The following is a 23616-nucleotide window of genomic DNA, read 5'->3' on the forward strand; positions in this document are numbered from 1 at the left end:
GACCAGGGGATGGCTCCCAAAAGGTAGTTTAGCTGCAATTATCCTATTTGGGAGGCTAAAGGAGGCATGGAAGAGCATGGATGCTGACCGCTCTGTGCTCCCGGCCTCTGCCAGAGAGGAAACCTGGCCATGTTTAATTTACTAGCACAAATGCACTTGGAAAGACCTATGCTGACGATGCTTCAAGATGAGAGATGCCACCATTTCTCCCTGCTTAGCACAGCAAATGACTGGGGTGCACTGGCACAAGAGCTTTCCTAATGGCATGCCACCTCCCTACGCAACCCGTCAAGCAGGCGCAGACTTAGGCAGTGGCTCTCGGTTGGCAATAGAAGGGGAAGTGAATACTCAGCTGTGATAAATATTTAACATGCTTTTAGTCCTGAAGAAGCGTAGCACTAAGGCCGTCATCCTGTAAGTGAAAACCAAGGCTGATTAATGGGGGAAGGTACTCCCATTTATGGGAGGTTAGGATCAATCCCAATTCTCAGCTATTTGTTGAATCTTTAATGCTCTTTTTCGAGAGCAGAGTTCCTTGGTGAAGGGCAGTATCCTAATAAGGCTGCTTTAATGGCACAGATGTTAAAGGAGTATAAATAAAAACCCTCTGTGAAAAATAAACAGCAAAACAAGAAAGAAAGGTTTCATGTGGTCACTGCATTTGTCTGGCTTGAAAAAAAAAAAACCACAATTTGAGGTCTTTCTTCTCTGGAAGATGGATTTACTTCTTCCATAGCTCGTCCTGCTGTCTCAGGGCTGAACCACGGCATTACCCCACGCACCCTCCACCCTGTCAGGCCCAAGAAAAGCTGTTGCTCTTGGAAAGATCACGGGGCCTGTCCTCTCCACCCACGGGTGCTTCGGGGAAGGGTCAGCACCCAGCTCTCCAGGAAGTGCTGGGGTGGGGTTAATGGGAGAAAGCTTCCTGCAATTTAAGGAAACCTGAGGAAAAGTAGTCAAGTGGCAGCAAGATAAAGAGGGGAGGGAACCGATAGACATGCCCAGCCAAGCCCTCCCATAGGCCTCCAGACCAACATTCATGCTTGATTTTTGCACCTCCTTCACTTACTGCTAGCGAGGTCCCTATCTCAGCCCACTTCTCAGACCAGCAGCATCTGCATTTCACCATTCTGCACTCCTTTCCCTCCTCTGAGGGAGAGGACCCCATATCATCTTCCACCTCAGCAGCCAAGACAAATCCCCTCCCACCTCTGTTACATCAGCCTCAACACACCCCCTCTTGTGCTCTCATAAACATCCCCTTTGCTTTTTTCCTCCAGAGTACCCAGCATGAACAGAGAGCTTGTATTTTCACAGCACTTCCCAGGTACGCATCAAGAGCGGCGCCTTCATCCTTTCTAGATCCTTCATCCCCTCTCCTTCCTTTGCTCACTTCCCCTCAGAAAGCCCTCTTCACATTTCTCTGCTCAGCCACCCAGCGGCAACAGATTGGCCTTTGGCAAACAAAACACTTTAGGCCCATCTCTGCTTGGAGACTGGTCTCTCCCTTGGCCCCACTACCAGCAAAGCAGCAGGGTCACAGGCACAAGCCTCACACAGAAGGTAGAGGGCCACATGTTCTTGCCACCCCTCTCCATGTGCCCATGCCCTTTTGGTTGCATTATGCCTTGTGTTATTTCTTGTCTGAATCTAAAAGCGGACTCTTTTGTGGCCAGGAGCATCCCATGCAGCATCTGTGCTCTGCTCCGCACCACGCTCCCTCCTCTGCACCCTGCCCCACGATGAAGAGGCCAACGGAGAGGGCAAAAGGGAGGAGACAAAAAGGTGAACCAGCAAACCAAAGAGAGGACAGTAACAATCGACAAGGGAGAGACTGCATCCACTACAGAGGGAAGATCAAGGACGCCAGAGCCAAGTGCAGGTACCCATGCGCAGATGCGAGCTGGCAGCAGCCCTGCCGAGCTGCTTGGATTTGATCAAAACATCAACTTTAGCAGAGTTAGTCATCTCAACAGAGAAACAGTGCTCGCTTCTCCTGCGGTGATGACAAGTGGGATGCAAATGCAACACTGCTCCCCAGGCAAGAGCCCAGTACCTCCTGCAGCCCCCCAGCCACAAGGCCTTTCCTCCCATCTCTGCCCCATGAAAGGCAGCTGGATTCAAAATCCCTTCTCTCCACCCAGGGTCCAGTCCCAGCCTTGCCAAGAGAGCCTTCGGGGACCCTCTCCCCCCAAAAAACAAGACCCCCCTAAAGCAAGGCAGCATGGCTAGAGCAGCCTCTCCCCAGGCTGGAGATGCACTGTCCTAAAAGAGGGGACACAAGAAAGGAGAAGAAAGGCAGCCCTTTGCTTTCCCAGAAAGGGGCAGAGCCTAGCTTTGTGAGCATCACACATCATATCCAAAAAAGAGAGTCAGGAGCCCAAGAAGGGCCAAGCAAAGCCTCAGAAGTGAGAGGCAGCACTGTTGATTTTGGTCTTAGACCATTCTCATAGCCCTGAGCCTACAAAGAAAATGACTCTGCCACATCTGATCTAGTCCACATGCACACCCACCCACCACATCCCCTTTCCATTCCCACCCTGGGCTCTAGCAGGCTCAATTACTGCACACAGGGATCCGGGATCAGTATCTCTCCCATGCAAGCCATTTCCATGATAATTACCTTTTCTCACCTATCCTTGTAAACATGGATTAGGAGATGAGACACCAGGATGAGCCTTCCCTGCAGATTAACCTGCACATTGTCCTCAGCAACAACAGCAACACAAGTGCCAGACAGCTACCCTTGCAGCACAACAGGCCTCAAATAGGTACTTTCCTGCATTACCAAGAGGACTTTCAGAGAGATGCTATGAGCCATTCACCCCTGCCTTCGCTTAGGGAGCTGCTCCGGCCCCCAGTCCCTGCTCAGCACTTCCCTAGTTGCATTCCCAGAGAAAAGCAAGGCAGGGGAATCATTCTCCTCTGCAGACTGTCAGAGATGGGCACTGCCATGTGAATCACTGCCATCAGGGGAAAGACCAGCCCCAGAGGCAGGCAGCTGTACTTCTCATTCCCCCATGGGGCTTTGCATACCCTGTGCCAGCCAAGGCAGATTTGCCACGCGGCTGAAGGGGGATCACTAAAGCAGTGCCCGAGAAGCAAAGGGTAGGTTGGCGCTCTATGCGAGTGGACAAGGGAGCCTCCCAGCCCCGAGAAAGCATTGCCAAGACGCAGGCTGGTGCAGAGCTGCCCAGGTGGCTCTGGCTTTTCTCTCCAAATCACGAGAGCCTTCAGCTGAACAGCGCTCTCGGGAAGATGCTGCCTCCGCGAGCCCTCGAGACAGGGCTGCCTTTGTTTATGGGCTGTTGGCAATGGCGCTGTGCACCCCGCATCCCTCCCCCAGCCAGGAGCAGGATCCAAGAAAGGAAATTACACGAGCCAGAAGGTTTGATGGAATGAGCCCATTGGGCAGCTTGAAGATAGCTATTAATGGAGAGCTTTCTCTAATTGCTTTTGTATAATCTGGGGCTGCTAGGCGGAACTGGGTAATAAATGAAATCCAATTACATTTTCTCTCAGTATTTATTTTATTAAGTAGAATTCATCAGCTGATGAAGGGCCCCTCGAGGTAATGGCTCATGACCTAGTGGAAGGCACTTTTTTATTATTATTATTTTCCCCACTTGGGGAAGCAGATAATTCAAGTTCACCCCAGCAGACACAGATTACTCCCCCTGCATCGTGATAACAGCCACAGGTCCCAGGGATAGGAATGATCCAGCAAGGTGCTTGCAGGGCACCCAGCACCCATGCTGTCATTCCCAGTAGCTCCAAGCAGGACCTCTACTCCCACTGCTCATATCCTATTGAGCACAACTTGTGATCAAACCTCAGCTTCAGAGAGCCTTCCCAAATCAAGACTGATTGACAGTGCATGATTTATGTGGTATAAACCCAGCTTTCTCCCTCAGACACATTAAGGATTAGTCCCACCTAGGGACAGAGTAAGACTCGGAAGAGAGGAAACTACGTTCCCCAAACACCCAGCTCCCTTGTCTCAGGCAGGCAAGCCACACCAGATTTGGGGCAAGGAAAGAGCTCTCCCCCAAGCTGGATGAGACACCTGGAAGCATTTGCCTTTTCTATAGTGCCATCATCACCTCTCAGCCCTGTTCCTGCGACCCTGGAGGCCGCGATCAGGTGCCAGCACAGCTTTCCCTCAGCAAGGTCTCCATGCAACAGCCTGGGCTCCAGGCAGCATCTCCACGGGCAGGGAAGGTTGCCACAGCACAAAGCAGATCCCACTTCTCCCCACAGCAAAGGGCTGCTTGGAAGCAGGCTGGGGTTTGCTATGTAACCACTAGTACCTGTCAGGATTCCTGTCTTCTAGCCTGCCAGAGCATGCAGTGACAGCTCCTCCGCCACGAGCGGGCAGGATACCTCGGGGAGCTTTCACTCAGCTGTTCAGCTTCTCTCCGCACCTCTTCTCATCCAAGGTATTGACGGATATCCCCCCCACCCCATCCACCCAAATCCAGCCCTGACAGTAGCAGCTCGCCCAGCTTTCACTGCCATCTCATCACCCAAGCAATTTATCACCTGCCAGTGAGCACTCGTTACAGACGACAGACTCTAGTGTCCGTTAATTAATGGGAAATACTTAGATTCGTGCGCGTGTGTATGCCTCTCTGAGCAATTTCCTATGGCTCCTACCGCCGGCGCATCCAAGCGCTGGAACAGCGAACGTGGCCCTCGGGAGCTGGGGCAGAGGCAGCGAGCCGCAGCCAGACAGCAAAGCCAAGGGTCAGGAATCAACACCGATGGGGTGCAGGGGGAAAAAAAAAACCACTTAGCCTTGAAGGCAATAGGAGAGCAGGTTTTTATTCCCTCCCCTCTGAGTTAGTAAGCAGCTCTTCAGTTTACAGGAGGGAAAAAAAGACCATGATTCAAGGAAGTGGGTGCAGCTGCGCCCAGCTGCTGGGGTTTCAGGCTAAGGTTACTCAGGAGGGCCTGTCCAAGAGGCTTGCCTGCTCTTCACTTGCAAAAAAAAATACCTAACACTTCCTAAACTCATGCAGGGGAGATGTCTCGGCTGCTCTGCTTCCCTGAAGCGTATCAGGGTCCAGCCAGGCAGGAGCCCAGGCTGGAGTCGGACATCAGACCGGCCAGTAAACAAACCCAGCGGCGCAAGAGCCGCCCCCTTCTCAGCATTACACGTCCCAGCCCCCAGCTGAACACTGCCGAACAAAACTCGGCGAGCGGCTGAGCCTCCATACCGCTGGGCGAACTAAAAATAAATTAAATAAGAGTTCACACAGAGCCAGCTCAACGTTTGAGCAGCACCGCGTTTCTCCGCTTCGTGGCGGAAGCCGGACACGGAGCACGAGGGAGAAGGGCTGGCAGAGGGATGTTCTGAAACTTGCCTGGCTTTTTGATTTGGGAAGAAAATCTAAAGCTGGCTTGAAAGGAGATCTAAACGTCGTGTCAAGAGCGAGCACCTGATCTTTTTCACAAGTGGATTTTTACTTTGCTTGGCTGAGGCTATTTGCCAAACATAGCACCAAATGCAAGTTATTCCCATCAATCCAAAATTTTTTAAAACCAAAGCCGCCATTCATCTGAAAATTGTAGCCCAACTCTGCTTTATGAGAAACTCAAAGTCTCATAAACTCATAAAATCCAGGCAGGATTTATGCCCAAATGACTACTCACAGGTAACAGACAGACCAGATTCATAGTGAAATGTGTCATCAATAAATCAGTCAATCACTCCTCCTGCCCTCAGCACAGGGCCAAAGTCTCAGGCAACTACTCAGCGCTTTGTCAACCTTAACTCTGCCAAAGCCTGGCTAAGAGACCTCAGGATTTAACCTATCGATTGCTTACTATTTTTTATGATGGCCCACGTATGTTAGAGATGCTCCCTTCAAGCAAGTTTAAATACCTGACTTGGGGCATTGAGATGCAGAGGAAATCACAGGAATAGCACAGAAATATACAAGCTGAATTGCCTTAAACCAAGGTGCAAGGACACCACGAGCCCTTTCCCACCTTGTCTTTCTCTCTGCTACCCAGGCACCGTCTGGAAGGCCAGCTCACAACCGCTTGCTCTCCGTCAGGCTGGTGTAGTGAGACCCCAGGCTGTAGTACATTCCTGCCAGTTAAACGCAATTTTGTCTGCGGCTCTGGAGCCTCTGCATTTTTCCACTCCTCCCGTAGGGTTTTGTTGCCAGAACAATGGAGTGACAGCTTTCCGACAGCTTTGAGTGGCATCCCCAATACCTCACCCATCTCGAGCCTTTCAGCTTTTGCATTCGTTTGAAGTTAAGCTGATCTCACTGGGGCAAGCGGGCGCCGACAGAGCCGCTCAACCGAAGCCCAAGTATGCTGCAGGAGGACTGCTGCAGACGTTCAGCCACAAAACAGATGCCTGCCCAGCCAAAGGCCAGTGCTTGTCCCCCTGCCAGACCATACAGCACATTAAAGTATCAATATAGATAGGCAAAAGTGACCACCCTGTCCTACTAAAGGGCAAATCCGGGCATTCTCCCCCCTCTGCTCCCCCCCCCCACCAATAACAGGCAAATACATCAACTATTTGCAAGGCAGAGCATCTCACATTAGCATTTTGAATGCCCCCCCCCACCTCCTTCCCTCTATCAACTGCCTACAGAAGAAAAAAACAACCAATGCTACTAGCCTTGTGCCTCCAAACCACACCGAAGCTCGCTGTCCGCACACAGCCAGGAGACAGCGCAGCCAGCCCTCCAGCACGTAGGCAGAGCACTAAAAACCCCGACTGAAGACAGGCTGCAAAACTTTCTCCCAGGATTGCTGGCGCTCCCAAGATTTGCCCAGAGGGGCTGCAGCTCCAGCACTGCTGATGCTTTATCCGCGATAACCAGCCTTGGGCAGAAGAGAGGTTTGTCAAAACAAGCATCCTTCAACCCTGACTGCTCGAGGTTTGGTTTCCATCTCAGCAGAGGCTGGGTCAGTTCGCTCTATATGATACGGGTCGCTTGAGGTCTTTGCTATTTGCTTGTGCCGAGCCAAGCGCAGGGACCCTGAGGCGCCCTTACTGCAGTCTAAGCAGCAGCTGGGGACGAATGGTACCGAGAAGGAAAATGAAATCTCACTTTAAGGAGCCCGCTTACCCCTACGCCTTCTTCCCCTAAGAGAGGGCTTCTCCCTGCTGACACTGCCACGACACCCCAAACCCAGAAAAAAGCCCTCAGCAATTAAAAAAAAAATCTAACTCCACCAGAAAAATTCAACCTGCAGAGGCATGCAAGCAAGTCTGGGGGAACATCTAACATTTACAGCGCCTAAAGGCGGATGCGGGCTGGACCACCGGCCACCTTGCCTTTGCTACACAGCTGCTCCCCAGCCACGCTGGAAACACAGGCACACGTGCGATGGAGATCAGCGCGGCTCCCACCGATTTCCCAGGCTTCACCCACACAGCTCGCTGCAACGCAAGCCGGTTCCTGACGCACGGCCCGCCTCCCTCCTTGTTTTATTTCTGCCTCATGCCCGACCTCCCCCTCTCCTCTGGGTACTTTTCCTGCTGCCGTTTGTTCCTGTCCTTTACAGCTCTGCCTGCTGTCACTCGCATAACCTTGCCTGTTTGGTAATTTGTGGCAATAAAGTGTCACTGTGGGAGGGAAAAATACAGTGTCCCAGCAGCACATAAATCTCTGATCCATAAATTGTGCAGTCCCCACATACATGGCCCTCTTTCATGCAAGTGCAACAATTTAGGGCAAGGGGAAGAGAGAAGAGCGAGCAATATGTGATCTTACTGAAGAGCAGCAGTTAGGGGCTGTAATGGATGCTGAGTGGTGGGCACGTGCCGTAAATTGCACTGGAGTAGCAGGGCCTCGGCAGAGGCTTCCTACAGCCCTTTGGCAATTAGGAAGGGACTCATCGTAAAAGGAAAAAATAAGAAGAGCTGCTGCCAAGACGTGCCATCAACACTGCAGTCCCCCTTCCTGATAAACAGCCTTGCTGCTGCCCTTCCTGCTTTCCCTCTCTGCCCTCATCGCAAGAGGGATGCCCACTGCAAGGGGCCCTGCACTGCCCCTCTTGCAACAGTCATTTCTTTTAATTGGAAAAATGCTGCTTGCCTCCATTAGAGAGCCCTCATTTCCCCAGTGATCATCTCAGTCATGCTGCAGCTCTGGAGTAGAAACTCACATTCTCCCCAAGGATCTCAGCCCAGACATCTCCCCAGCCACTTCCAAGCTACACACCCCAATAACATCCCATTACCGCTCCAGCGCCCATGGGGCAGGGACTACCACCTGCCCCCTTTGGTAAGGCCATGCCAGAAGCTGCTCCAGCAGGCACAGCCAGCTGTTTAGAGCCACTGCTGATCCTGGGGCCAGCCCTAAGAAGTCACCTTTCTCCCTCACTCCTGCTGCCTCTCTCCAGGGAGCTCCACTCCTGTGCCAGCCCCAGCAGGCAGCTCCTTGCGCACGCACACGGCTTCCTCGTCATGCTAGGATCTTGTTCACTACCAGTCATACCAAATAGTACAAGAGCTTTGCGTTAAAGCCCTATCCTGACATTAACATCTTTCTTGATATCCATGGCACACCTGAGCAGCTAAGCAACATGCCTATGAATATAAACAAGCACATTCACTAGACAGATAGCTTGGGGAAGTGTCATTGCCAGCTGAAAGCCCATATGCGGCTTTGTAACAAAGGTATTTGCTTCCTGACTCGCCCATTCAAAAGAATATAGGGGCAACAGTGAGCAGCTCCCTGGAGGCAGACTAAAACCAAGCAGAGAGCAACGGATGCGTTCTGTAGATGCAATGCAGGCGAATATGCGATAGGCACCACATGGAGAAGTCTCCCCTTCCTGCCGGCTCGGGAATAGCTGGCAGCCTCAGCCCAGAAGAAGCAGCCGTGCAACTATCGTGCAAATGATCAAGAGGACACGTTTGAACAAGAAAAAAGAGACAGAAATATCAAGCACACACAAACCCAAAATACTCCACCCCAGTACCAGGGCATGACATAAAGCTAGGACATATGGGCACCCACCACATGGCAACGTGGATGCTGGCAGAGAGCAAGCTGGACCTGAGCCAGTGGCATGCCCTGGCAGCCGAGGGGGCCCAGTGGCATCTTTGGCTGCGTTAACAGCACAGCCACTAAGGGAAGCCCTCTTTACTTGGCACTCATTAGACCACATCTAGACCCTGCTCCTGGTTTTGAGATTCCCAATACAAAACAGATATCTATTAACTAGAGCAAGCTGAGCAGAGGCCACTGAGACGGTCAAGGGTGGGTGATTGCTGAGCAGACAGAGCCAGGCTCCTCTCAGCAGCATGTGGTAAGAGAACGAGAGACAGCAGGAGTAAGTTTTAGACAAGAGAGGTTCCCACTGCACATAAGAAGCAACTTCTCCACAAGGACATTCGAACACCAGAACAGGGGCCCAGAGAAGTCATGCCATCTCCATCCTTAAAGGCTTTCAAGACCAGACTGGATAGAGCCCTGAGAGACCATATTTGACCTCAAGCTCCTGCTCAGAGGTTGGCTCCCTTCCAAGCCGGATGGTTCTGCGAATCTGTTGTGTGTAACTGCAGCTGCAACGCCACATCAAGACACAGTTCCCAGGGTCATAACCAAGGGATATTCTTCAAAGCAAGGCAGAATGAAGCAACTCTTCCTCCTTTGCCCTCCTCCCATCCCCAATTCTGTGATTTTGGGGCAGCAATATAAGGAAGAACACCAAGGTAACTTTACCAAATGATCATGAGCATTCCTTTAAGCCAAGAACTGCTGGTAACTCATTTCACTGTGTCCTCTCTACCTTCCCCTCAAAACCTACATATTCACTGGAGATATGCATGAACATACACTGCAAGACCTGCGCTGACCTGGAGCTCCAGACAGCTTCAAACCAGCAGTTTGCATGGCTGGTGCTCATTCAAAGGCCTGGATGGGTAGGGAGGCACAACCACAAGGCATGCTGCACTGGGTACTATTACAACACTGAAAACATCAGCAAAGGCATAAATATAAAACTTTCTCCCTTCAGGTCTGGTGCAACAGCTGACACTCGGACCTCCACCCATATCAATCCATAAGGGAAGCCCAAAGGTTTGGGCTGGGCCCATTGCAGCCCCTCTTGATTCAGCAATACCTTGAGAAACTTTGGGCCAACACAAGGTTCAATAGAAGTGCAAGTTCAGTACTGGAATGGAATAACCCTAGGCACTGGTCTAGGCTGGGAGCCTATCATGGAGCAGCAGCATTGCTGGAAAGGACCTGAGGATTACTGTGGACATTGACCAGGAGACAGCAGTGTTCTCCTGCTACACATAAATCAAACCACATCCTGGTTAGAAGCGTGGCTAACAACTACCAGCTAAGTGAGGCTACCATGTCCACCTACAGGCACCCAGTTCGAGAAGGATGTGGGCAGGCCAGACAGGGTCCATGAGAGGATGACCAAGATGTTCAGGGTCCTGAGGCATATATCCTGTGAGGAAAGGCACAGGGTGCTGGGTTTGTCCGATTCAGCAAAGATGGGGCTAAGGGGGATCTAATCAGAGTCTACAGCTATTTGAAGGGGAGTTAAGAGGCAAACTCCTCCAAGAAGCAATACGACAACAGCCGCAGGTTGCCACTTGGGAGGTTTAGGGTGAACAGTAGGAAAAGTCTTCCCTAGGAGTGTGGCACAGCCCAGGACCAGGTACCAGAAGAGAGGGAGAACATCCATCCTTGAGTTGTCCAGATTCAGCTAAACAGCCACACTAACCTAATATAGCAGTAGTTCAGAGCAGGAGTATCACTGGAGACCTCCAAGCTCCCTTCCCATCAGCACTCCTGTGAAGATCCGTCTTTGAAGACACAAGACCAGAATGAGAGATTAGTGTTCACTTTATCTTGGTCACCAATTTCCTGAGCCTACAAGACACCTCCATCTGCTTCATTCTTCCTACCTATTAACATAGGTCCCTACCTCAGAGGGGGGACAAAGCCTACAAGCAACTGAGACCCCCAGAAGCTGTATTGCTGTGGGTTGTATCTGGTGTGAACACACCTAAGCCAGAAAGTAAAGCTGATTCCCCTTTGGACTCAGACAAACACTGCTAAACATGCAAAAAATTGCATAACCAAGTGACAGCAGCAGAGCTTTGGCAAGACATCTGTCCATCTATAAATAGAGCTCAACTATGTGTCCTTATAGTAGGGCTTTGATGCATTTGGGGAGAGCATTTTTCCCCCACTGCCGAGTCCCAGGCAACACAGATAATAGGCTTGAATCGATCCAACTCGAGTACTACTAAACTTCCTACTACCATGGCAGTGTGCCAGGCTCAAAGAGGACAAGAGAACGTGTGTCTCTTCAGAGCCAACCACAAGGAGCAGGCAGAAAATTGCTTCAGACTTTTAAAAAAAAAATAGGCGTTTTGCAGATTTGTAGATCAATCTGCAACATATTTTAGAGGTTTAAAAAAGTCAATAGAAACAAGATATATCCTTGCTGCACAAGAACCCGAGAAGTTCCTTTTCTATTTATGCTGCTACTAGCACTCTGCCCGCTACCTCATTTTCCTCCTGTTCCCTACTAGGGTCCCACATTACTAATTTTCCAGCAGCAAAGTCAGCACTAGAGGCTTCCCTCTGTCCTGCTGCAGTTTGCTGCCCCTTCAGTCATGCCAGGGCAGCATGCCCCAAGGCTGGTATACCCTGAAAGTGTCACAGCTGCATCCTTCTCCCTTGCTTGCTCCTTCCTGCAGCAGACCTCTCACCAGCCCCCTGCCAGCCGAGCCTCACTCCCTCCTTGAGCCCTACTGCAGGGCATGGCTTAGCATGGTCAGGCTTTTTCCCCTCACGTGTTGTTTTTTGCTTAAATGAGCTACCTGACATGCCTTATTAAGCCAGACCTAAATCATGCCTGCCACTCCCCAGATCCTGTGTAACATGCCAGCCATTAAACATGCCATTAGCCTGCATTTACTAATCTGTAAAAGGCTCTTGCTGGCCATTTATCGCTCGCCAGTGGGGACCATGTGCCTCCCTCCGGCTGAGCCCATCTTTCTCACTGTCTAATTAGCCCCCGGGAAGCGGATTCCGCAGGAACCGGCCACATCCATTTCCGAAGGCACAGGAAAGCATCTCCTCCGCCCACTTCCACCCACCGTCCTAGCAAGGGAAGGCTAACAGGTGCCTTTGGACTGAAAAGGGGTCCCATGCCCTTTATTAGGGGCAAATCTCCCTTTTGGCCAGTCTGGCTCGAGCGACCCTCCTGCCCCGTGGGCAAGCAGGTCAAGCCGCACCGAGGGAGGGAGGCGGCTTTCTGCCCTTGCAAGGGTCCAAAACACACATGGAGCTGCTGCTCTGTCCTTCTGCCAGGCACGGGCTTTTCCTGACAGCACGCAAGCAGCACTGGGCTTTTATTCCTCTGTTGCCGTGTACAAGCGAGCGCCAGGGGACGTATCATTCAGCAAAGCCAAGGAGAGAAACAAGTAGTGTTAACCATTAGCATGTGTGTAAGAAGACGCCCCCCCAAATAAACTCTTTCCCCCTTGCTCCTATCTGCTTTGCTCTGGGCCACTAAATCCAATTCAGTGGAGCTCAGAGCTCGTAACGAAGCTGCAACACATTTGTCAGCTCCCTCGCTAGACCCATGGCTAATTTTACAACGCTAATTTATCTCAGCATATTATATCGCTTTCATTTCATCCCCCTGGATCCCATTACTGCCAGCGTACCTTGTAACCAGTGTGTAACGGTAATTGGTATTATTAGTGACATACCCTCCTGGAGCTGCGCTCTCTATTTGTGGAGGAGTGAGGAATCGTACCAGCAGCACGGATGGGAGAGGAACCAGCTGGGCTGCTGGGAAACTGAGGCAGCGGGAAGCAGCTCAAAACCGCAGGGAGCCTCCAGGCAGCAGGCACATGCAGGGCTGAGCTCCCGTGGCATCAGCACCGGAATAAATATAGAGCAACTTCTGCAGCGCCCACTTCTGCCCTTGCCACTGCCTCAGAGGACAAGGACTTGGCCGTTCCAGGATGAACGGGGCTGCAAAACACCCTGGGAAACACGTGGTGGGGGAGAGTGCAGCAGAGCTGGAGTGAAGAGACCCCCTAAGCACAAGCTGGGAAATCATGATGCTTTCTGACATTTTGGTGAACAGTTTCCCCTCTTCAGAGTGTTGCTTCTTCCAAGATCAATACAATTAAAACCATGCGATTCTAGCTAAGTGGGAGGCTGCGTTAGGCAAACGGCGACAATTTCCATTTCAGACGTCCTTGTCTGGCATTTAGGGACTTGTTAAATTTTAATTCAGCATTTTCATTTTCCAAGCACAGCATCACAGAGCGCCAGCTGCCCCAGACCCCAGCAGGGCTGAGACTGCCAGCACCCCCAGACAAGGCAGTCCTGCTCGCTCACACCTCCAGCAAAGTCCACACGACCTGGAGAGGATGACCCCAAACATCTCCAGAGGCAACGCTGCATCATCACAGCCCTGTACAAAGCACGGACGCAGCAAGTCCTAGAAGTGGGGCAACCCTCCGACCACCGCAGTTGTTTTCCGGTGGGGATAAAGGTCGCACATCAAGCGGTCTGCATGCTCCTTGGGGGAGCTGAGACGCTAAAGCAAGGAGCAGTGTCTTGCCACATACATGCAGTGCTGCACTTTAATGAATAAACCCTGTCCTAGCCAGGAGATGCTTTCACTGCAGCACCACCACAGCTAGGCAGCGCTAGGGACTGAGGCCAGACTGACCAGTGAGCTCAAGCACCCCACAGCACACACATCCCATCTGCTTGGGCTCTCAGCTCTGATGCACACGGCATATAGACCAAGAACAAAACAAACAGTCATTTTAATCCACCTCTTACCTCTCCACCAGTCCAGAATCCTTGGGGCGTGCCCAGTTTCTCAAACTCTGTGGGATCCTCCTTGCTGCTTGGGACCGACCAAACCTTGCTGCTCAGAACTGCAATTTTCTTTAAAAAAAGAAAAAGAAACAACCTGTCAGGTTATCAGGTGGAAGCTCTGCATTTGCTTCAATTTAAAAAAAAACACCAAGGAATGGGGTCATCTCTGCTTTCCAGTCCTGACAGCTGGGGGTAAGCAGTGTCAATACGCAGCTAGTCTTCATGAAGAGCCCTTCTGCATGAGCGTCACAGTCCAGCCCCAAAGCATGTATTTACTTAATTATTTGTTTTTAGAGACACAAGAGGGGAAGGGGGGGAGTGGGGAAGAACACACGGCAGCTTAGGGCATCTCTAATGTTCTTTGAAGACAGACAACAACACTCCCTAGCCAAAAAAAGCGTAGCAACAGCAAGAAGTCAACCCAGCACCAAAGCGTTTGCCCACAAGCTCTTGCATCAGCTAAGCCCTAATCCTGCAAAACCTCACCTGTGTCGAATCACACAGAGAGGCCGATCCTACTGCATCCAGGAGGGGAAGGAAGAAAGCACCTGTGTATAGCTTTGCAGCCTGGACTCCGAGGACTGTAAACCAGAGAGACTTTGTGCCGTATCTGACACGCAGCCAGGAACAAGAGAGCCCAAGGCATTACTGTAACCATCAGTGCCTTCGCCTACAGCAACAAATACGCTTTTTGCATTAGACAAACAAATTATCGGTCATATCTGAAGGTTTGTGCTCATTATCTAGCTCTTGTGGCTTGAGTTGTTCCCTCACGGGCACATGTACTTTTTAAACATTGAAAAAAGTCTCATGGTTCTGCATTATTAACAGAGAGAAGGAGTCAAATTCCACTGGCAAGAGGAAGAAGTCTCAGCATCACTGCTACAGAGACACTTTCCCAACAGTGACTTCCACGCCCAGAGCACAACGCTCTTTAATTAGCGCCCAACCAACGAGCTCCACCAGCACCCTCTGTGGGACCTCGTACAAAAACCGGGCCGGGGAGCAGCTAAAGAAACCAGAACTGCAAGCCCCAAGCCCACCCCTCAAAGCCTTACAAAACATAAATAAGGCAAACTCCACTAGGCACCTGATTGAGAAGCTCTCATTTGCAAAGCACTGGGAAATAATTAAAAAGTTTTCCCAGAGCTTAAAAGGAGGGAAGCAGACCGTTTGTCATGCCAGCAGCGCGTGGCGTGCTGCTATTTATCACACTTGTCAGGTGTCAGCCACAGAAAAATTTAACTCCAGCTGCCCTAAACTGAAAACACACAACACCCCATCCCTCAAAACACGCTCCGCCAAGCACCCCAGAGCTGACAAGCAACCACCGAGGAGGTGAGGGGACTCCTCCCCACTGAGCTTCTCCCCTCGCTCAGCGACGCCAATGCTTTTCTTTGCTGCTGCAAATCACAGATGAAACGGATCAGATGAGGCCAGGTTGGAAGTGGATGGTGAGGCTGGTTTGTCCTTGCCTGGGCTGCTGCTCCAGGAGGCAGGGGAATGGAGATGGGACCTTTGTGCCGGGCACCCTTTGGGGAGGCATCTGCAGCATTCTCTCTTCAAGGTGTGAAGCTGCAGCTCTCACAGGAGCAAGGAAGGATCAGGGCGCTACATGGGGGGGACAATGAACAAACTCCTGAGGCCTTGGCCAAGAAATGTCCCTGCAGACCTGCGCACACCAGGAGTACTGGTGTCCCCTTGCAACTCTTTGTCCCATTGGGATGGGTCAAAGGTGCACAAACTACCCTGCTACAGGGTCCACAAGGCCAGCTTCTCCCATGGGATTTGGATCTGCCTTTCAAGAACCCATCCAAGGACTTCAAATCAGGGTCAAACTCAGGTTTTGGAGGTGTCCAGCATGCCTGCAGCAGGTCTCCAATGGAAGAGCCTAGCTCAGAGCCTGAGCTACAGCCCAGCTGCACAGGAAGTGCAGAGTTGTGCAGGCTGGACTACATCAAAAATGGGGAACAACCCCAACCATAGCTAGCGCAGACTAATGCAAACTCTGTTCTGGCCATTTCCTAAGGAACGGGCTGAATTACGAGGGACATGCAATTGTCGCAATGCAAAAGCACTAATTGTTTAAACAGGTCCCATTCCTGCAAAATTAAGGAAAACCAGCACCTATTGCATGCTGCAGCTTGCTTTGCAGCAAAGCTGTGGTCCACCAGGACCCAAACGAGGCTATTGGAAAAGGTGGACATTTAGCCAGGAGTCTGCTATAGCACAGCTACTGACACCCAAATGTCCCTGCACAGCTGATCCTTGAAGGCATGTGGGAACATGCCTAAGTGCCCCAAAAAGATAACAGGTAGCTCTGAAGAAGCCAACTCCCATATCTGAGCTGCTGGCTCATGGTGGCACCCAGTTCCCCTTTCCGGAGATTAATGTGGCCTGACATGGACCCCCCTTGCCACAGCGCTGGGCAGCTTCCAGTCCATGTGAGGTGTCTGTGCACTACAGCAAAGTCTGGTGGATTACTGAGCTACCTCTTGCAAAAGGGGGGAAAAAGTGCAGAGCATTTGCCAAAAATTTTTCTCCAGTGACAGCATAAGTCAGGCATAAACTCATCAATCTATGATCGAAGTTACTTGTATCAACAGCAAAAAGACACCAGGGCCTATGTCTTCCCAGTGACAAGCCAAGCCTTGCAAGAGCTGGAATGGAGGTTGCGTGTTCACAGGGGCTTAAAGAAGTGCAGTTTCTGCTCTGGGAGCAAAACTCAATTCAGCTCTTGAAGACTTGAACTGTGACCAGCACCTCAATGCACACGCTATATATAATACACCCACGCAGCAGCATTTTTCAGAGGCTCGCAACTTGGCACAGGGTAGGTGGATTTTCATGGTGTCAGCAACAGGCAGATCCCCAACACCTGGCCGAAAACATTGCTGACAACTATCAGGCTCCGGTCTCACAGCACAAAGGTACTAGATTTTCTTCAGTAAAACCACTACAAGAATTTCTTTTTTCAGGCTGTGGAGAAAATGCCTTTTTCTCCCCCAAACCACATTCTGAGAGTGGCTTAAAACTCTTTTTGCTAAAATTTTCCAAAAAAATTCAGCCGGAGGCAGAGACATGCAAAGTTTCAGTCCAAATGGTTAAAGGCTGGCATAGTTTCAAGCAACTGAAGACAGGGTCTTATAATCAGAAGTGTCAGGCAACCTTAATTATATTATTTCCTGAAGGAAATAGTTTTCCCTGCCGAAGTCCAGAAGTTATTAAAAAAAAGTTGACCTCACTGAAACCAGTCAAGGTAGAGACAAGCAGCCTGTGATGGATTTTTAAGGCAGTCAGTTCATGCATCTATAATTGGGGGGGGTCCCAGTTTTTAGAGGACAGGTGCTCAGCATTTCTGGAAAAGCCTGCTCCGTGGAGACCTCCATGGCCAGGAGTCAGGAAGCAGAGCCCCCCGCTCCACCCAGCCTCCCCACGTCCCCTGGGCACTCAGGCGGAGGTGCCAAGTGCGCTCACCCCGACCGCCCGAGGAGGGTGCTTGCCTCTGCCTGGATCGATCGCCAGCGAAGACAGACTGCCGTCTCCTTTGCGGCAGTCAGGAGCACACAGGCTTTTTGTCCGTCTCTTCCTCTGCACCCATAAATAAAAGCGACAGCAACTTTATTTAGGACTTCTTCCAGTTGAGAGGGGAAAGAAAAAAAAAGAAAGTGAAAAATGAACAGTAGCTCAGCAGCAGAGGCAAGGGAGGGTGGGAAGGATCCTGGAGAAGCTCAGCTCGCAGCAGCCCTTACTGCAGCAGGGCACTAGCCAGCACCCTCTTCTGTGTCTCCAGTGTCATCACACAACCAGAAAATCTGTCCCAAAGCTCGCCACCTCCCCCAGCCCTGCACCTCATTTCCTCAGGACATCAGGATAAAACCTTAAACAGTTACAGGAGAAAGTCACCTGTTCTCCTCTGCACAGGCACAAAGCTTATGCTCATAACACCCCTGGCAGCTCCCCAAATGCAACTTTTCCCCATGCAGCTTGCAAACATGTAGGGTCCCCACCAGCACCTAGGAGTGCAGGAGGTCCCAACTGCTGAGACAGTGATCTCCAAGGAAACTGTGGCTGAGGAAAGAGTGCCTTTCTTTAAAGAGCATGAAAAGAGACTCAAAGCAAGACAGGAGAAGCATGCACAGGGACAGAGCCGAGCAAGTTGACTCTGAGCAACGCTCAGGCACCATGCAGCACTCAACGAGGTCTCAAGTGCCAAAGGTGTGATTTGGGTAGCAGGTCTCACCCAGCTCCCAACAACAACATTTCCTAGCAGTACAGCACCTTATGTATCACAATGGTATTGCAACAGACCGAAAACAGAAGCTTCTGCTCCAGCCTTCATCCTGCTCATATCACTGCTAAGCTGGAGCTACAGCACGCTCAGGAATCCAGCCTTTTACTTCTCTCTGTGCTTGTAACCAGGGGGATTCATCACAGCAACAGGGACTGCAGGGCTCAAGCGGTTTGGGCAACGGGGCTGGCTCACAGATGAGGTTTTGGAGCAGAAAGCACAGAACAGTTCATTGTAAGAAAAATCTCTGCTTGTCCTGAGCAAGGCAAAAGTGCCATCAGCTCCAAACACAACTAAGGGCAAGCCATCCTGGCAGGAGGGAGATACCGAATTTGGACACGTGCAAGAGCTTGGACCACCCTGGACCATCACTTCCACTAGCTGACCATACACCCAAAGCAACACAGATAGGCACAGGATAGCCTTGTGGGAAGAGACCTACAGCGTGCGATGATGGATGCACTATGGCCACAGTGCAAGAATCATCATGTATGGCTCCCCAGGGAGAGATGCTCTAAGTGACCTCATGGGTTTCTTCCATCACTGCCCTCTTCATTCCATGAGTCAGAGAGTAACAACAGGCCATTTGTCAGCAACGGTGGCATCATCGCCAATCTCATTTCTGAGCAGACATCTGACCTCACTTGCATCCCCGAGACCTGTGTTACCACATGACTCAGCCAGCCTCCCCACAGCTCCCAGGGGACATTAGCCCCAGCCCACCAAGGCAGCAGCTTGGTCTCCTGCTAGACAAGCTGCTTCTAACTCAGGCTGCACATAAGCCTCTCAGCTGTGGGATGAGGGTGGTGATGGGTCTTAGGGTCACCCCACTACTTTGCCTTCCTCCCAGCTTGCACTGAAGTAAGCACTGAAGTACTGAGCATGGTTTCCCATGCTCAGCAAGGGATTAGATTTTGAGATCCATCCCCAAAGAGGAAGACCCAGGGAAAAGCAGACATGCCCTAATCTTGAAGGGACTCATTTCCATCAACCTGCACTATCCTATGCTTTGGCCCAGTCTGTTCCAGCCCAAGAGACTCCACACTACTGCTCAGGGGCTTCAATTTGCAATACTGGCTGTAGCACCCAGACCTTCTCCATAGCCAGCCATGATCCAGCTGGAATTTCAACCCAGTTTTGCTCAGCTGGGAGACCAGTTAAAATCCAGACACAGATATACCCCTGCATGTCTTCAAAGAGAGCTTGTGCTTGTGTTCTGCAGAATAGACTAACAATGTCATGGGGCAGGCACCCCTCACCCCAAAACCAGAATGTGCGCTTATTTGCGGTATATTTGCTTTGCGCAAGGGAAATGCAAACAGGACATCTCCTATGTGAGGGGGCTATCATGAGACCAGACACCCAGCAGTACAGCTCTTCACCTGCACTGAGTCAAGCCCATTGCATGCTCTCATGTTCCTCCCAAGAGGAAGGTATCAAAATGGCATGGGACTAGAAAAAGCACACTTAGTTAAGATGTCTAGCAACAATGGTTTCTTCATTAGAAGAGTGTGCCCAGAAAGCTTCACAAAAGGAGATATCACATGATCGAAATGAGGGTCTGGAGGGCTTTCAGAGGCTCAAAACATCAACTAAAAGTCCCTTGCAACAGCCAACTCACAACTATTTAAAGCTTCCCCCCGCCCAAGGAGCTTTTGGGTTTGCAAATCAAACTACAATTCTTCTCAGTTAAGGGAGGGGAGGGGGGGGAGAAGGGGGAGAAAAAACATTAAGTTGAAGCAAATGGCATTTGTGCTTGTCAAAAATATTTGACACAATTCTGACAGACTCAGAAGATGAATAAGAGATTTAAACCCTTCTGCTTCAGAGCAGAAAAAAGCTGCCATCCATCCCGTGCTCAGACAAGCTGCCTCTCTTACAGACCACGCTCTCTGCTCCAAGCCAGGGCTCCCAGGATGGCACCCCAGGGCTGAGGACTGGAGGGACCACATAAACTCAGACCAGCCACACCGATCTGTTCGCGCAAGGAAAATCCCAGGTTACTAACCAAGGGCAGGGCCAGTCCTCCCAGCCTGGGCTATCTCACTGCAGGCTCCAAGTCTGGGCCAGACTCCTCCCAGCTAAACTAGCAAATAGATGAATCCTGGTGGCAGAGAAGCAAGCTGCATTGATCAACTCGCTCTCCAGCCACCATCCATATCTGATAACAAGCACTGACCAAGAGGCTCTGGGTGCTTTATTTCCTCAGCCACCCTGGCATCCATGCTGCAGATCAGCAGCTGTCAAGGTCCCTTCACTATCAGTCCTGGCAGCAATGCAGCCACAGACACAGTGAAGAAACACAGAACAGTGTCTAAACCCATTTCAAAATCCTTCTATCCTATTCAATCCAGAAAGGCTTATCCACATGGATTTACACTGTTTGCCCCAATATTTAGCTAGCGAGCCGACTAATCTGCGTGCAAGAAAAACCCTGGTGGCTTAGAGTCTGAGCAATCTACATCATTCATCATTTAGATTAAAGAGGATTAAGACAATAGCTAAACTACTGTATAATACATAAGCAGAACGGATGTCCTATATGCCTGGGATATGTAAATGCCCCCCCCCCACCTGAAGCTCAGAAACACCAGCAAAAGCTAGAATGACAGATGCTACCATGTCACAGCAGAAAAAGGAAACCTGTTGCATCTCCTGACAGCTGATTTGACTTCCCCTCCCTCTCTCCACCCCAGCAGCCTTTAATTAGTTCATAGCCAGCTTCCGCATGTCTTCCTCAAGCAGCACACAGCTCCCTTGCGCTCTCCTCTCAGTGCCATCGCTTTACTCATCCAGCAACTCGGGGAGACCCCGGGTAGCGTCAGCGCATGCAAAGAGGCCTTCCTAAAGCCGAGCCCAGAGGACTGAGCAGCTCTGAACCCAGGGAGCTGGGACACTGCTGCAAGCACAAGCTGCAGATATTTCTCTGTTTTAGGAAAGACACCGGCTCCACGCAGCCCAGCGTCACTCCGCAGGTCCTGTCTCATGACCAGACAGGCTCAGGTCAAGGATTAAACTCTCCCGCTGCCGGGGCTTTGCCATCTCAGATCACACCATGCATCGCTGCGGCGCCCGGTGGGAAGACAAACAAAGAGCAGGTTCCTTTATGGAAACGATAAAGAGTTTGAGGGGGAGAAGGAGGAGGGGGTGCAACAAGGCAGGAGCAAATGAGGCTTTAGTTCACTGCCTGCCAGAGCTGAGGGAGCTAATAAACAGACAGATGAGAGCTAAATTGTCTTCTGAACCTCTGTATCAGTATTCACATTACAGCGGCTGCTTCCAGCAATTCCAGCGTATTAATAATAAATGCTACATAATTACAGCAGGCTTGCTTTTGTCCTCTTCCTGTTTTCTGTCAATGCCTGCTTAACTCCGTGCAGCCCGCAGCCGGCTCTCCACCAGCACCAACCGCTCCGCCGAGCGGCGCAACTCTGGCATCGGCACCAGCTGAAACTGGCACAGCACATCCACTCCGACTTCCCTCCTGGGCTGGATGGAGCCCTGGCCCCAGCCCAGCCCAGCTTCTCACCCCTCCGGGGAGGCAAGAGAAAAGCCCAGATGCCAACACGAGTACCAAGCAATCACCCTCTACCTGTCAAAGGCGTGCTGATGTTGCCGCGGGGCATGATAAAAGAGCATTTGGGGCCTTGGTGCCAGCCCCGTGGCTGGGATGAGTTAGGAACTGCACAAACACCATCTCCAAAGCACAGAGGAGCACTGAGTCACAGACAGTTTCTTAAAAGCAAGCAGGGTTTATGAGCACTCGTGGTTTTTATCTCCTCCAGATTTGCAGCTGGAAGTGCCTTCCCTTCAGATGCTTTTTGGGATGTTTCTGCTCCATCCTTGCACTGCCCTGGTCCATCTCACAGGCCATGGGAAACCTCCTCACTAACCACAGCTGCTGCACCCCCTTTTATGGGATGTCTGCCCTGGATGCCCCAGAGCCCACTGCCAGCTCCCTGCACTGTGCAGGGTCTCCCTGTTACAGCTCCCTGCTAACAGCATTCTGGGGAGGTGGCAAGGCTGGGAGGACCTAGGAGACTCCCTGCGGGTCTGGCACTTAGGCCAGGAAGAGCAAAGTTCTCATGTAATCAAGTTCCAGACCAAAATAGCCACTGTTTCCACAGCCTGCAGACACATAGCACGGCTACCTCCCCCTCTGCAGCACTTACACCACTAGGAGCCCCTGACCCAGCTGCTTTTCTAGACTATCCTTCTCCCTAGACAAACTGTATCTAAAGACCATTTGATCCCATCACCTGATCATTTCTAGAGCCAATTCAAATAGGAGTTAAAGACACTCTGGTGCTTTCTCAGGAAATTAGAAATGTTTCACCCAATCTAGTTGCAAACTGACCCTTGGAGCCTGTCTTTGCTTCCCCATGGAACGGTCCGAGAGCATTTCTTCGTTAGTCACAGAGCAACAAAACTCTGGAAAAGGGCCCACTTCAGCCATGCAATAGCTGCGCTCGTTTGTAACGGAGCAGAGGTCTAACACACACCTTTAAGACCAGCTTTGTCTTCCCCGAGCCTTTGAAGGAGGCTACCATGTACCTTAGCACAGCTTCACTAATAGTAGAGAAAAAAAATACCTCAAATGGGATTTTTGTAAGAATCTAGCACACCAGACGAAGTGCGCCTGCCTGCCTTCTGGCACAAATTAACTCAGCTTCTGCCCCCCAATTACAGACCTTTCTAGACAGGAGATCCACCGGAAAGCAAATGAATGCCAAGCAACTCAGATGCAGACCTCTCCCTTTGCAAAAAGGGCATCAAATGTTAAGGGAACACTCAGCCTGGACAGCTGAGCACCGAGAAGTCTTGAAATATTAAAAAATAAATAAACCCTTAAACCCAGCTGCATCACACAGCTGGAGTGACATGAGACCAGCTATTCCTCAGACAGCCATGTCCCCCATGCAGCCTGGGACATGCATAGGCTCCCCCAGTGCTGGCATCCTTCCCCCCATTCTGTAGTCGTCCTTATGCTGTGCATGTCCATTTAGCATTTTCTATATCACACCTTCTCCTTTCCAAGGTGAAGCACTGAAATGTGTTTCTCCCTGAACACATTCACTCTGGTTGCAGTTTTCACAGAAAATGAAGCAGCAACTGATTGTCCAGGCAAAAAGACTAGAGAAAAAGGTGCATAGAAGAAGTAGGAAAGAGATCATCATCACATGATGCTCCTCCTTGCGGGACAATACACCTCTTTTGGCCAGAAGGCTACCTTGAGAGGAAACACAGTTAGTAGTTAAGATACCCATAGGGAAATTAGGAAGCCTAAGGTCACCCCTAATGCATAGCCCTGGGCCAGTCACATCTCCACAGGCTGCCTTCTTCCTCTTACTCATTGCCATCCTCAGCAGGGCAACCCCGATTTTCTTCACCGCAGAAACCATTGCTCCCTATGCAAAAAGCACTCGGCAGGCTAGAGTTTGCAGACACTGCCATGAACTGGTGTAG

At 50.9% G+C, this 23616-nt stretch overlaps 1 protein-coding gene across 8 annotated transcripts in view; it reads right to left on the bottom strand.

Moving 5' to 3' along the window:
• LOC138060821 (ciliary neurotrophic factor receptor subunit alpha) overlaps positions 1-23616 on the bottom strand; it is a 238380-nt gene that overhangs the window by 171378 nt on the left and 43386 nt on the right. For all 8 annotated transcript variants that reach the window (XM_068925725.1, XM_068925720.1, XM_068925722.1 and 5 more), the window contains exon 2: positions 13821-13928. The gene's annotated coding sequence lies outside the window, so the exon portion shown is untranslated. The remainder of the gene's footprint in view (positions 1-13820; positions 13929-23616) is intronic.

Source organism: Struthio camelus, chromosome W (assembly GCF_040807025.1).
Source record: "Struthio camelus isolate bStrCam1 chromosome W, bStrCam1.hap1, whole genome shotgun sequence".
Taxonomy (NCBI): domain Eukaryota; kingdom Metazoa; phylum Chordata; class Aves; order Struthioniformes; family Struthionidae; genus Struthio; species Struthio camelus.